Here is a 13,690-nt window from a genome sequence, read left to right as displayed (position 1 = left end):
AATTGACTGAAACTGAGTTTCAGGGAGTTGTTGACATAATTTGTCCATTGTCACACATCTAGTTGAGCGACAAGACCTAGACTCAGACCTAGGTCTTCTGACAATAAGTCCAGTGTTCCATATATAACTACTTTTTGCCCCTGTCTTTATCTATATTTCTAAATCTGTTTACCTGGATTACTCCAACTAACCTACATATAGCACCTGTAACCTGTGTTTGCTCAACAGACATTTCTATTTCTTGGTAATCAATGGTGGATTTGGTGTATATTTATAAGTTTGTGTTTAGTGGTTCACACATGACATTTTGAAATCCAGATGCTTTATAATGACCCCCATCTATTGACTTTGGCCTTAAGATCTGTTGCCAAATGCAAAGATAGAAAGACCAACCAGCCCCTTCTTCCCATAATGCTACTGGACCTGGCCAAGCCCCAACTGTGGGCAGGAAGTATGTAATTGATTTGAGACTAGAATTGCTAAATCACATTCCATTTGGAACAAGCAGTCTGTGTGCATGCACCCTGAGTTCACAACTCAATCTGCCTGTTTGAGCTGTGTTTCTTCATAGTGGCTTTTTTTTCTGCCCCACTACCTAATGGCAATATTAAATAGAAGAGCAAAGAAAAATGGAGGGGGAAGGGATCAGAATAGCAAAGCTAATAGTCTGGATTCTTCCCTATTCTACCTCCATCTCAAGAAAGTTGCTACGGAAACTGTTCTTCTTCCCCATCCCAAACCCCTTCCTGAACCTAGCCCAGTCCCTTGTGGCTAGAGGTTGGGAAGTAGGAATCTTACCGAGACTCCTTTACTTCCTTCCTCATCAAATTCTCTCACCTCTGTTTTAAGCTAGCTCCCTTGCCCTAAACTCATTTCACAGATCTCTAAACGTCCTCATTCCTAGACCTCTTTGCATTCTGCATAGTCTCTGAGTTCCTCATCTTCAATTCTCCATCCCAGGTCTTCCACTTCAGACTCCCAAAGTTCTTCACTCATTGAACTTTCTCAAACCTTTCCCCTTTATCTCATTTCCCATTTCTAGTTTTGCCTTTAGGCATTCTGCCCTTTTCAGCTCCCAGTGCATCCTGAATCATAGTGCATTATCTGGGTTGACCCTGTCATCTTATAAATGGGGAAACTGAGGCTTACAAAGGTCAAATGACTTGCCTGAGCTCATAGTTAGCAAGTAGTAGAGCCCAAACTCAAACACTTTTTCTGACAAGTTCAGTGTTTCTCCCTGGCCTGCCAGACTTTTATATTAGCCTTTCTCATCACCACCTTCGCCCATCTCCTTTCATTGATCTCCTTGATTCATTGTTCTTGTCCACTTCAAACTTCTTCCCCATCATTCTTCTACTTTCCTGGAGACTCTTAAGCCTACCCCCAGTAGATTTGTATGACTTGATATGTTCTTTTCAATGTTTATGTTTTCTATTAGTAAGAGATGAGCAGTGATTACACCTACACTCATTCTAGATTAAGGGGGTCATACAGGAAGTTCTGTGAACAATTTGACAAATTTGCAGGTTGCCAAAGGTTTTTTTTGGAAGTATATCTTCCTATGTGGATATTCCTACTGAAAAGTCAGGTTCAGCAAAATCACTACCTTCACTTTGTACGTGACTCCTATCCTGATTTCTCTAGCTGCTCTGTATTACAGCTGCAGTCCCATTCCCCCCCAAATCACCTTGTATTTAATTTGTGTATGTATGTATATGGGTATGTGTGTGTGTGTATTTGTTAACTACCCATAAGCTCCTTAAGGACAGCACCTATTTCATTTTATCATTGTATTTCCATCAGCCTAGAATCTCTTAGGTACTTAATACATGCTTGCTGATTGATTGATAAAATAGTTGAGAGGATTGGGCTTGATCTACTGGGATATTTCCTGTAATACCTCAACAAGTGAAAAGCTATCTCCTTAAGTCTTATCTATTTGAATGACTACTACAAGGTCAGAGGTATATTTTTGATGGACCAATAACATAGGAGATAATGACACAGTCAGCTCTTTTCCTCTTTTTGGAGAGATCTAGAAATTAGAAGAATAGTTAATAGCAGACGTGTAGAGGAGCCAGTGCCTGGCAGCTAATAAATACTTTTCATTGCTTATTGATGGATTTTCATGTAAGTATAAGGGATATTTTATTTCAGGAAAGCTTTTAAGACAGTATTTTGCTCTATTGAGTAAGTTTTTTGAAGCAATAAACATCAATGCAGCAATATTTGACTGTAAAGTTGTAATTTCCTGTGGAAAATCATTTGCAAAAGCTTGACCATTATCTCCTGTCTTCATTTAAAAAGACCTTCAATATAAGCATAGGTCATTGTCATATTCATAAAAACAGATGTGTTGTTAGTTACTAATATTTTCTTTTTTTTTTCAATTAATAGGCATGTAATTTTTCTTCTCCTCACATCTCTCCCACCAATCAGAAGGGTTGGAGGGTGGAGTACCAAACACCTCCCAATGCCTTCTTTTGTAGAAGGCAGAAACTAAACTTTTGGGCTCACTCCTGCATTCTGTTGTCTTGCCTGGTTTTTTCAACTCCATGGAGCAAGATGCCCCCACTCAGGGTACTCCCTGGTGTCTCCCACCTTTCTGCCTCCTTTTCCATATTGTCTCTTCCCATTAGATTGTAAACTCCTTCAGGGAAGGGACTGTCCTCTTATTAATGTATCCCCAGCACTTAGTATAGTGCCTGGCACACAGTAGGTACTTAATAAATATTTATTGGATTGGAAATCCTTATAATAGATATTCAAAGTCAAGCAAAGCAAATTCCAGCATTGCCCATGTCCAAAAATGTATGTGACATTCTGCATCTTGAGTACATTCCATCTCTGTTGGGAAGTGAATAGTTTGCTTTATCTTTAGTCCTCTGGAATCATGATATTAATATAGTCTTGGTTAGCTACTTTTTTGGGTAATAATATTGCCTATAAGTTTTTTATTCTTTTAAAATCTTTTGTCTTTGATATATCCCTGAATGTTTTTAAAATTTGGTCACTTACAAAATGGTTTGTCCAGATCCATCCATTCTTCTCAATTTCTCCTTCTGTTGCCACTTCCTTATAAGCTAGAGTTAGGGACTGTACCTGTAATTTGACTGGAATAGGGATCTCAGAGTAAGGGAATCCCAGGTCTTCATCTTAACCTAAAGTCTTATAATTTTGGCCTATAGTAGATATAATAAACTTCACCTTTTGTGATGTTGTTTCATATTCGCCATGGCTAGTGCCTTTGGACTTCTTTCTTAAAGAACTTGTACAGTTGTGAGGCCTCTGGACAATTTATAAGCCTTGGGCTTTTTTTAATTTTTTAATCTTGAACCATGTTTTCTGTAACATTTTTATTGTCTTCTCCTATATTCACCATCACACTGAAGTCAACAAGTACCAAGGAATGTATTGGCCTGGTTTAAAGGTTCTCATCAAGTTGTTGCTGTTGTTTTTTAGCAGAATTTCTCTTTTGTCCAACTTTTTGTAGCCAATGTTGATACATGTGCTGCAGTGACCTTCGTGGCAGAGTCTGTCTGTCTGCTTGCATTCATTGTGAGCCCTGCAAGGTAAGATGTCCAAGAGACCCATGAAATGTTATTTCTTATTGTTTTTGGCACAGTGAAACCTCTACTGCTCCTTTATTTAAACTTCTGAGAGAAAGCTGTGAGCATTCTTTCCACTTAGCTATGCCTTTTTTATGTTTTCTGATTTTATTTATAAGAAGAATGGCAACACAGATGTGGCTGTTTCTTTAGAAAGTGTTTCAGTTCCAAGGGATGGCTCACTGCACAGGGGAAGGGAGAGGCACATGTTCAGATACCACGGTGAACAAAACCCACTGGAGTGAATGATCAAGCTACATTCTTTCAGAGGGAGGAAGGTCCCTCCTGAGCAGTGCTAGTTTTCTCTAATGCTATCAGCTTACCTTGAAATCCCTCTCCACTCCCATTCTGATGTGGTTTCATTGAACAGTTAACATTCCTTTAGTTTTTGCAAAGTGATATTTACTTTGAAGATATAGCAAGAACAGAATTACAAACATCTCTTCCCAGTACCTCAGGAGCACACTGTCTTCTAGACCATCTAGGTCTCCAGGAAAAGTGGGTTCAAGCTCAGTTTCTATATAACATTGGTCCCACCAAGTTCACATCTAAATTACTACATGGATTCTGGAGGAGCCCTTGTCTCAGCTGCCTCTGACCTGGGTCCAGAATGTCATTCCTCTATCCTTTAATCTCAAAACTGGAACAATGGATTGAAAATTATAACACAGATTTCCACTCATCCACCTCCTAGTGGCTCACTCACCTGACCTTTTGAAACCCACAAGGTCATAAACTCCAATATCCTTCACCTAAAATGAAAAAGCAAATGCTGAAGCAATAAGATGAAACTTATATGTTGTCCTTAAAAGGGGGGGGAGGGGGGAAAGCATTTATTAAGCACTTTACAACTCTTGATCCTTACAACAACTCTGGCAGGTAGGTGCTATTATTATCCCCATTTTACAATTGAGGAAACTAAGGAAGATAGAGATTAACTGACTTGGGCAAGGTTACACAGCCTAAGGCCAAATTTGAACTCAGATCTTCCTGATTCTGGGCTCAGCTATTTATAATAGATATAATAAACTTCACCTTTCTCTGTGTGTGTATTTGTATATTTATATATTATGTATCTATATTTATATATTATGCTCCTTCTTTCTTGTTTATATAGATGTTTATTTGTTTAGCCTGATTATGTGAAGTAATTTCCTTAGTACTCTCCTCCTTCCTTTATCTTTTCATTCTCCACTTATGTATATATACTGAGAGAGACAGACATAGGCAGAGAGGCACAGAGGGGGTGTGTGTGGTGTGTGTGTGTGTGTGTGTGTGTGTGTGTGTGTGTGCGTGTAAAATTGCCTGGCAGCAAAACATGCAGAAGTTCCTCAATCAAGATGATGAATTATAGGTCATTGGACTAAACAACACAGGGAATTTCCAGTGATTGTCTGAGAGAACTGGCTCTATCCCTGTGACCTAGATTAAAGAAAGTAAAGAAATTAAAGAGGAGGCAGCTATGAAGAAAGAAGTCTGCTCACCACATTTTCCTTTGCATCTTCTGCTGCAACCCTTCCATCAGCAATGATATCTTGCAGCAGAAGCATGCAAGTGACCAGAGGAGAGCACAATCCAAATGAATCCAGTTAACAAAAGAAAAAGCTCACCCTAATTCTCTGGGATGACCCTGCTCTTCAGTCTCCTGCTTAAAATTTGGTGAGCCTTAGAGCCAAGACTGACAAAGGTGAATTAGGGAGGCTTCTCCTGGGCCAGGAGTGGGGAACCTGAGGCCTCAAGGCCTTTTGACTAAGTTCAAGTGTTATAGAACAAATCCTTTTATTAAGGGGATTTGTTCTGTGAAGTTTGGATTCAGGCAAAGGACCACACTTGAGGACCTAGAGGGCCACAGGCTCCCCGCCCTTGTCCTAGGCTAAGGATTCCTACTCTTTGTGATACACCACAGCAAAATTCTAGCCTTGAATTTCAATTGAGCCAGATGTTGGAGACGGTGGACACTAAAAACAATTAATATTGATCAGCTGTCAGTAAAGCAGCACCCATTGGAGCAGCATCTAAGGAAGAAAAAAGGCTGAAGTCAACAGGAGTAGTCCTGTAACCCCACTGAAGTGGAGGCATGAGTTGGCCCTTTTCTCACATGCTTTAGCCACACGTGCTCCCTATAAGCGTACCTTTCTACTTGCAACCTCTACGTGTGTTCGTTCACTCTGCCTGTGTTGGGAACGTCTGGAAGAGTACACATCAGGTTTATGGAGGAGATGATGTTTTGTTGTTCTTTTTCTAACTATGCTATTTTGGCAAATACCTTTGCTTTACGATAACAACATCCTTAGCTGACTATTGAAAAGTAAATGTGCATAAGCTATAGGATTTTTTAAAATTTTTCAATAATCAAAAATCTACCTTCTCTTTCTCCTACCCACCCCGCCCCCCGCCTCAGAACTAAAAAGCAACAGAACTCCTGTTAAAAGCATGTATAATGAACCAAATCAAATTTCCACATTGCTATCTCCAAAAATATATACATATATGATTCATTCTTCACTCTGAGTAAAGAGTCAGGATGTAGGTAGCATGTTTCATCATTAGTCTTCTGCAGTTGTGGTTGGGCATTGATAAAAGAGCCCCTACTTCTTTCAAAGTTGTTTGTCTTTATCATACTGTTGTCATTGTATAAGTTGTGCTCCTGGTTATGTTCACTTCACTCTGCATCAGTTCATACATATTTTCCCAGGTTTCTCTAAAACTATCTTCCTCATATTCCATCATGTTTATGTAGTATAACTTTTTCAGTCACTTCCCAGTTGATAGGTACTCCCTTCAGATTTCCATTATTTGCCACGTCAAAAAGAACTATAAATATTTTTGTACATCCTTAGTTAGAGTTTGTTTTACTTAGGACTAATCCAACTGTTAATCTACCTACCCTATAATTCCCTCTTCTCCCTTCTGCTTCTGCTCTTTCCCTCCCAGTTCCCTGCTGAATGAAATGTATTTCTTTACCTAACTGTGTAAGCGTATGTATTTGTGCATATTCTTCCCTTCTTTGACCAGTTCAGATGACAGTGAGGTTCAAAGGGGCAGCTAGGTGGCACAGTGGATAGTGAGCTGGCCCTGGAGTCAGGAGGACCTGAGTTCAAATCTGACCTCAGACACATAACACTTATTAGCTGTGTGACTTAACCCCATTGCCTAGCTAAAAAAAAGAGACAGTGAGATTCAAGTATCAGTTCCCTTCTTCTTATTTGTATAGATCTTTACTTGTTTAGCCTGATAATGTGAAATACTTTCCCCTAATATTCCTCCCTCTGCTCCCATAGTAGTCCTCTTCCTTTATCTTTTCATTCTTAAGATCACCAAAACATAACTGAACCACTCTAGGCTTTGTCTGATTAGATTCCTTCTATGAACCCAGATGATGATAAAGGGAATTTATGTATCATCTTCCCATATAAGAATATAAACAGTTTATTTTGTCTAGTCCCTTATGATTACTCATTCATGTTTATCTTTTTGTGTTTCTCTTCATTCCTGTGTTTTAACTCAAAATTTTCTCTGTAGCTCTGTTCTTTTTATCAGGAATGTTTGGAAGTCCTCTATTTCATTAAGATCCATTTCCCCCCAGTATGATTTTACTAAGTATAGGTAGTTAAGACATTATTAGCTATAAGTCTATATACCCTTTTCCTTCTGGAATATCATATTCCAAGCTCTCAGCTCCTTTAGGGTGGTGTATGCTAAATCATGTGTGATCCTGACTGTGGCCCAATGATACTTGAATTCTTTCTTTCTAACTACTTGCAGCATTCTTCTGCGACCTAGAAACTCTGGATTTTGCCTCTAATGTTCCTAGAAGTTTTCGTTTAGGGGTTTATTTCAGGAAATGAGCAGTAGGTACAATTGGGGTGATTTGGGAGCTCCTGGGCAAGTAAGTGGGGAGTATCCTTTTGGATGATTTGGTGAGAGTAATATTCTAAGGCTCTGCCTAATGCATATTAGGATAGTTTTTCCTTAAAATTGATAGACATCGCATATTAGGATAGTTTTTCATTAAAATCGATAGACATTGTCCTTGGGCTGATGGGACTAAGGCTCATGCTGTTGATGTAGCTTATTGATCCACTGAATACAAAAAAGCCACCAGGATCTTTGGCTGGGTCCTATGCACAATTGCTGGACTCTTATGGGCAGCTCAGAGGCAGGGGAATTGAATTCAGCTGATTATTCTTCACTTGCTATGACTAAGCAAAGATCCATTTGTTAACTGCTAGATTTTCAACAAAATAGTGTTTGATTTCATTTTAATTTTGAATGTGAAGCACCAGAATGGTCTGCTCAGCCCTGGCCTACAACAGATTCATATATTTCCCTTGCATGGTGTCAGAATGGAAAAGAATGTCAAGATTTGTGGTCACCATACCTCAATCTGGAGTTTTTGAGAGAGGATCTCTTGAAGCTGTAAGACAATGGGAAGCCCTGCTCCTATGAATTGTATCTCCATCAGAAGCAGACACGTACAGTGGTGGAGGGAACAGCCATAGTAAGAAGTCCCCCATCTGTTACTAGGTCATTAGAGTTGTGATGTTCTTCAGGGAGAACTGTAATTTTTGCCAGAACCTGAGAAAATAAAGCTACACTTGTCCTACCTGATTTACAGCCTTGACAGGGAATACAGATGAAATCATTAGGAGACATGCTGGAACATTACTATAGGTGACTAAGATAAAGTGGGTATGACCAAACTGTCCTCTGGTATACAGTCTGAGAAAGGAGAAAGTGTCACTCACTTGGGCCAAATACATGCTATTCTGGCAAATGAAAAGCACCACAAGTCAAATCAAATCAAATTAAAAGGCTCTAACTGCAAGGTACTCCCCCTACCTCAACTCTTTGAGAGTTTTTGAGTTCTTTCAGTCTAGGTCAAAGTATACAGTTTAATGACTTTTTTTGGAGGGAGGGCGGGGTATAGTAAAAAAACTGCTTTCCAGAAAGGCTGGACCAATTCATAGCTCCAACACTATTGGAGTAGTGTGCCTATTCTAAATATTGTTTGGTAATTTTTTTTTTGTATCTTTTTTTCCACGCTTATGGGTATGAGGTGAAACCTCATAGTTGATTTAATTTGCATTTCCTTTATTAGTGATTTGGAGCTTTTCTTCATATGGTTGTTAATTTCTTCCCTTGAGAATAGTCTGTTCATTTCCTTTGACTCTTTACATGCTGGGGAATGGCTCTTTATTCTTATATATGTGAATCAGTTCCCCATGCATCTTAGATATCAAACCTTTATCAGGAAAACATGCTGCAAATATTTTTCCTAATTATCTGTTTCCTTTCTAAATTTAGCTGTATTGCCATACCAGATCTTAAATCATATTATAAAGCAGTAATCATCAGAACTACGTGGTACTGGCTAAAGAAATAGAGTGGTGGATCAGTGTGGAATAAGTTATGTATGCAAGATACAATAGTTAATGACTGTAATAATCTACTATGTGATAAGTCCAAAAACTCTAGCATCTGGGATAAGAACTCACTATTTAACAAAAACTGCTGGGAAAACTGGAAAATAGTATGGCAGAAACTAGGCATAAACCATCATCTTATATTCTATGCCAAGATAAAGTCAAAATGGGTACATGATTTAGATATAAAGGCTGATACTATAAGCAAACTAGGAGAGCAAGGAATAATTTATCAGATCTATGGAGAAGGTAAGAATTTATGACCAAACAAGAGATAGAGAACATTATGAAATGCAAAATAGATGATTTTGATTACATTAAATTGAAAAGGTTTTGCACAAACAAATCCAATGCAATCAAGATTAGAAGGGAAGCAGAAAGCTGGGAAACAATTTTTATAGCCAGTGTCTCTGATAAAGGCCTCATTTCTAAAATATATAGAGAATTGAGTCAAATTTATAAGAATACAAGTCATTCCCCAAGTGATAAATGATCAAAGGATATGAACAGGCAGTTCTCAGATGAAGAAATTAAAGCCATCTATAGTCATATGAAAAAATGCTCTAAATCACTATTGATGAGAGAAATGCAAATCAAAACAACTCTGAGGTATCACATCACACCTATCAGATTGGCCAACATGACAAAACAGGAAAATGATAAATGTTGAAGAAGATGTGGGAAAATTGGAACACTAATACATTGTTGGTGGAGTTGTAAAATGATCTAACCATTCTGTAGAGCAATTTGGAACTAAGCCCAAAGGGCTGAAAAAATGTGCATACCATTTGACTCAGCAATGCCATTTCTAGGTTTATATCCCAAAAGAGCATACAAATGGGAAAAGGACCCACATGTAGATTAATATTTATAGCAGCTCTATAAGTGGTGGCAAAGAATTGGAAATTGAAGGGATGCCTATCCATTGGGGAATGGCTAAACAAGTTGTGGCATATGAATGCAATGGAATACTGTTGTGCTACGAGAAATGACGAGCAGGCAGATTTCAGAAAAACCTGGAAAGACTTGTATGGTCTGATGCTGAGTGAAGTGAGCAGAACCAGGAGAACTTTGTACACAGTAACAGCTACATTGTATAATGACTAGCTTTGATAGACTTAGCTATTCCCACCAATTCAAGGATCTAAAACAACTCCAAAACACTCATGATGGAAAATGCTATCCACATCCAGAGAAAGAACTATGCAGTTTGAATGTAGATCGAAGCATATTATTTCATCTCTTTTGTTGCTGTTGTTGTTTCGTTTCTTCTTTCTCATGGTTCCTTCTATTGGTTCTAATTCTTCTTTACAACGTGACTAATGTGAAAATAGGTTTAATAGGAATGTATAGGTAGAGCCTATATCAGATTGCATGCCATCTTGGGAACGGGGGAGGAGACGATGGGGAAGAAAATTTAAAACTCAAAAGCTTATGGAAGTGAATGTTGAAAACTAAAAATAAGTAAATAAATTTTAAAAAATAAAAATAGAGAAGTTAAAAAATAAATTTAGCTATATTGAATTTGTATAAAAGCTTTTCAATTCTATGTAATTAATATTGTTCATTTTATCAACTATGATTCTTTCTATCCTTTGGTCAGGAAATGTTCCCCTAATCATAATTGCAAAAGTTCTCTCCTTTTATAATTTGTTTATATATAAATCTTTAATATTAAGCTGTTGTATCCATTTAGAGATTATTGTTACATATAGTATAAGAGGGTGGTCTAAATCTAACTTCTGCCAAACTGATTTCCAGTTTTCCTGTCAATTTTTGGTATGTTGTGAATCTTCACCCCAGTAACTGATACCATAAGATCTATCAGACACCATACTCCTGGATTCATTTGATTCTGTGTGTTGTACACCTGATTTAATGATAAATAAGTTTTCCCCCTGATTTTCAGGTCCACTTGGGCCCTCACAAAAGTCCAGTAATTTAATCTATTTTTCCAGCCCTAACCTCTCCTGATTTCCAGTCTCACATTTTCAGGGGCCTAGTAGATATCGATCTTTCTAAAGTACAGGTCTAACCATATTATCTCCCCCATTAGACTGAGCTCCTTGACAGTAGAACTCTTCTTTTGCTTTTTTTTGTTTTGTTTTGTTTTGCTTTGCTTTGCTTTGCTTTTGCTCCCCAGAACTTAGCACAGTGCCTGGCTCATAGCAGGCCCTTAATAAATGCTTGTTGACTAACTGAATGACTGTGTCACTTCTGTCTTTGTATCCCTGGGGTCAAGTACAGTGCCTTGTACATTGTAAATGCTTAATTTGTATTTGCTGAATGTAAATGTTTGTTTAATAACAACAAATCTAGCTAGCTAAGAAAACAGGAGACCAATGCAGAAGTCAGAACAAGCCAATTATGTAAATGTGGCAGAAGATTCAAATCCTTAATTGAATTTTGGCATATCCAGATATGGGGTTCCGGAGATGGGGATGTTTTATAAAGTCTTACCTATTTAGAAAATGTGAGACTTCCTTTCATCATCAAAGGCATGCTACATACTATTCAAATTCCCATCTTTCTTGTTTTAATTTTTTCATAGATTACTATGAGCTTTTATTTAACTTTATTTAACTGTTGACAATTAGGGATAAGGACAGGATTTGTGATTTCATTGATTTAAGGAACTCCTAGGTGAGGGAATTCCCTCTAAGAATGTAGGGCTGTACCTTCTCTGCAAGTTATAGTTTTAGAGAGTTTCCTAGAGCACCAAGAGGTTAAAATGAGCCAAGATCAAAGAACCAGTATATTTCAAGAAGTAGGCTTTGAAACCAGATCTTGGACCAGAGGCCAACTCTATCAACTACCCCATGATACTATTGCTCTCATACAAAGTCAAAGAGGCAACTGCCCACTGTTGATAGTTACTTAATTAAACATAAACCATGCCATTGCTAACTAAATCAAGAAATTATCATTTTCATGTATGCCCATGACTTTAAGCACAGCCCCGCACAAACAGGGTCCAGGCAAGCCAGTGGGAGGCTCTTAGCCACAGCATAGATAAGCAAATGAGTCCTAGCTCAGCAGGCCAGTGGCAAGAGAAAGCCAGCTGTGCGGCCTCCAGCCCCAGTGCAGAAGGCAAATTGTTAGCTCCAGAACCCTGGCACAACAGGCATCACTAGACTGGGCCACCCCAGCATAGGGAACAAGCTGCCTGCACCTGAGGCCCCGGAGTAGAAAGGCAGTGACCAGGCCCCTGGCCCCCAACACAAGGAGCTTAGGACAGTTCTCCCTGTGTTCCAGGAGCAGAACTCAATTTTTTAAAATGAGCAAAAAACCAAAAAGAGCCCTGACCATATGACAGGGAAGATCAAAACACATACTCAGAAGAGGACAACAACGTCAAAATGCCTATATGTAAGCATCAAAGTGGAATATGAATTGGTTTCAAGCCCAAAATGTCCTCTTAGAAGAGTTCAAGTAAGAGAGGTAGAAGAAAAATTGGGAAAATAAATGAGAGTTACACAAGAGAATTATGAAAAAAGTCAACAGCTTGGAAAAAGAAGCACAAAAATTGACTGAAGAAAACAATTCTTTAAAAAAAAAATAGAATTGGCTAAATGGAGAAAAAAAAACCCAATGAAGAAAACAACTCCTTTAAAAGTATAATTGGAGCCAAGATGGCAGAATAAAGGCAGGGACTCACCTGAGGTCTCCCCCAAGCCTCTCCAAATTCCTTTAAATAATGACTCTAAACAAACAAATTCTAGAGTGGCAGAACCCACAAAAAGATGGGGTAAAACAATTTTCCAGCCAAAGACAACTTAGAAGATTGGCAGGAAAGGTCTGTTGCACCAGGATGAGAGAGGATCACAGTCCAGCACAGGCCATGCCAACACAGACTAGACCTCAGGAAACCAGGAGCAGGCCTTGGGGCAACTGAATCAGTGGCAGCAGTGGCGTTTTTCCAGACCTCTCGGTCTACAGACAGCAATGGAATAAGACAGTGGTTTAGAAGGAGATTTACAGGGGTCCCTTTCCTGACACCAGGGTCAGGACTCAGTTGCATTACCTATACTTAGATCTGGGTCACAGTCCTGGGTCTTAGTTCCAGTACAAGAAAGAGCACTAGCACAGAAGAGCTTGGGGCCTCAGGGGAGCAGGGACCCTGGTCATAGTTCCAGGCTTGAAAAGAATGCTTGTGGTCACTTACAAACCAGTGCACAGTACAGCAGAATAATAAACACACTTCTCCCTAGATCATACCACCTTGGAAAAGCCAAAAACTTACAGGTCCCCAGAATTACCTCTGAAAACAGCTGCACAAAAAAACCTGAAGCTGGAGACAGTGCTCCCTCCACTTGGGAAGCAGAGCCCCACTTTAGCATAGAGTTAAAAGTCAAGAAATAGGCTGAAAAATGAGCAAATAGAAAAGAAAATCTGACCATAGGAAGTTACTATGGTGACAAGGAAGATCAAAACACACACACAGAAGACAATAAAATAAAAATTCCTGCATACAAAGCCTTAAAGAAAAATATGAATTGGTATCAGGTCATGGAAGAACTCAAAAAGAATTTTAAAAAGCAAGTAAGAGAGGTAGAGGAAAAATTGGGAAAAGAAATGAGAGCGATGCAAGAAAACCATGAAAAACAAGTCAACATCTTGCTGAAAGAGACAAAGAAAATGCTGAAGAAAATATCA

At 38.7% G+C, this 13,690-nt stretch overlaps 1 long non-coding RNA gene across 1 annotated transcript in view; it reads right to left on the bottom strand.

The window, feature by feature from the left end:
- Positions 1–2,839: 2,839 nt before the first annotated feature.
- LOC144456979 (uncharacterized) overlaps positions 2,840–13,690 on the bottom strand; it is a 34,198-nt gene continuing 23,347 nt past the window's right edge. The window contains exons 2-3 of the long non-coding RNA XR_013486229.1: positions 4,315–4,360; positions 2,840–3,565 (exon numbers count right to left, since the gene is read on the bottom strand). This is a non-coding gene — a long non-coding RNA (uncharacterized LOC144456979). The remainder of the gene's footprint in view (positions 3,566–4,314; positions 4,361–13,690) is intronic.

Source organism: Phascolarctos cinereus, unplaced genomic scaffold, assembly GCF_003287225.1.
Source record: "Phascolarctos cinereus isolate Bilbo 61053 unplaced genomic scaffold, phaCin_HiC Scaffold_4;HRSCAF=312, whole genome shotgun sequence".
Lineage (NCBI taxonomy): Eukaryota > Metazoa > Chordata > Mammalia > Diprotodontia > Phascolarctidae > Phascolarctos > Phascolarctos cinereus.
The sequence above is the reverse complement of the archived record's forward strand: the minus strand, read 5'-3'. Positions and strand labels throughout refer to the sequence as shown.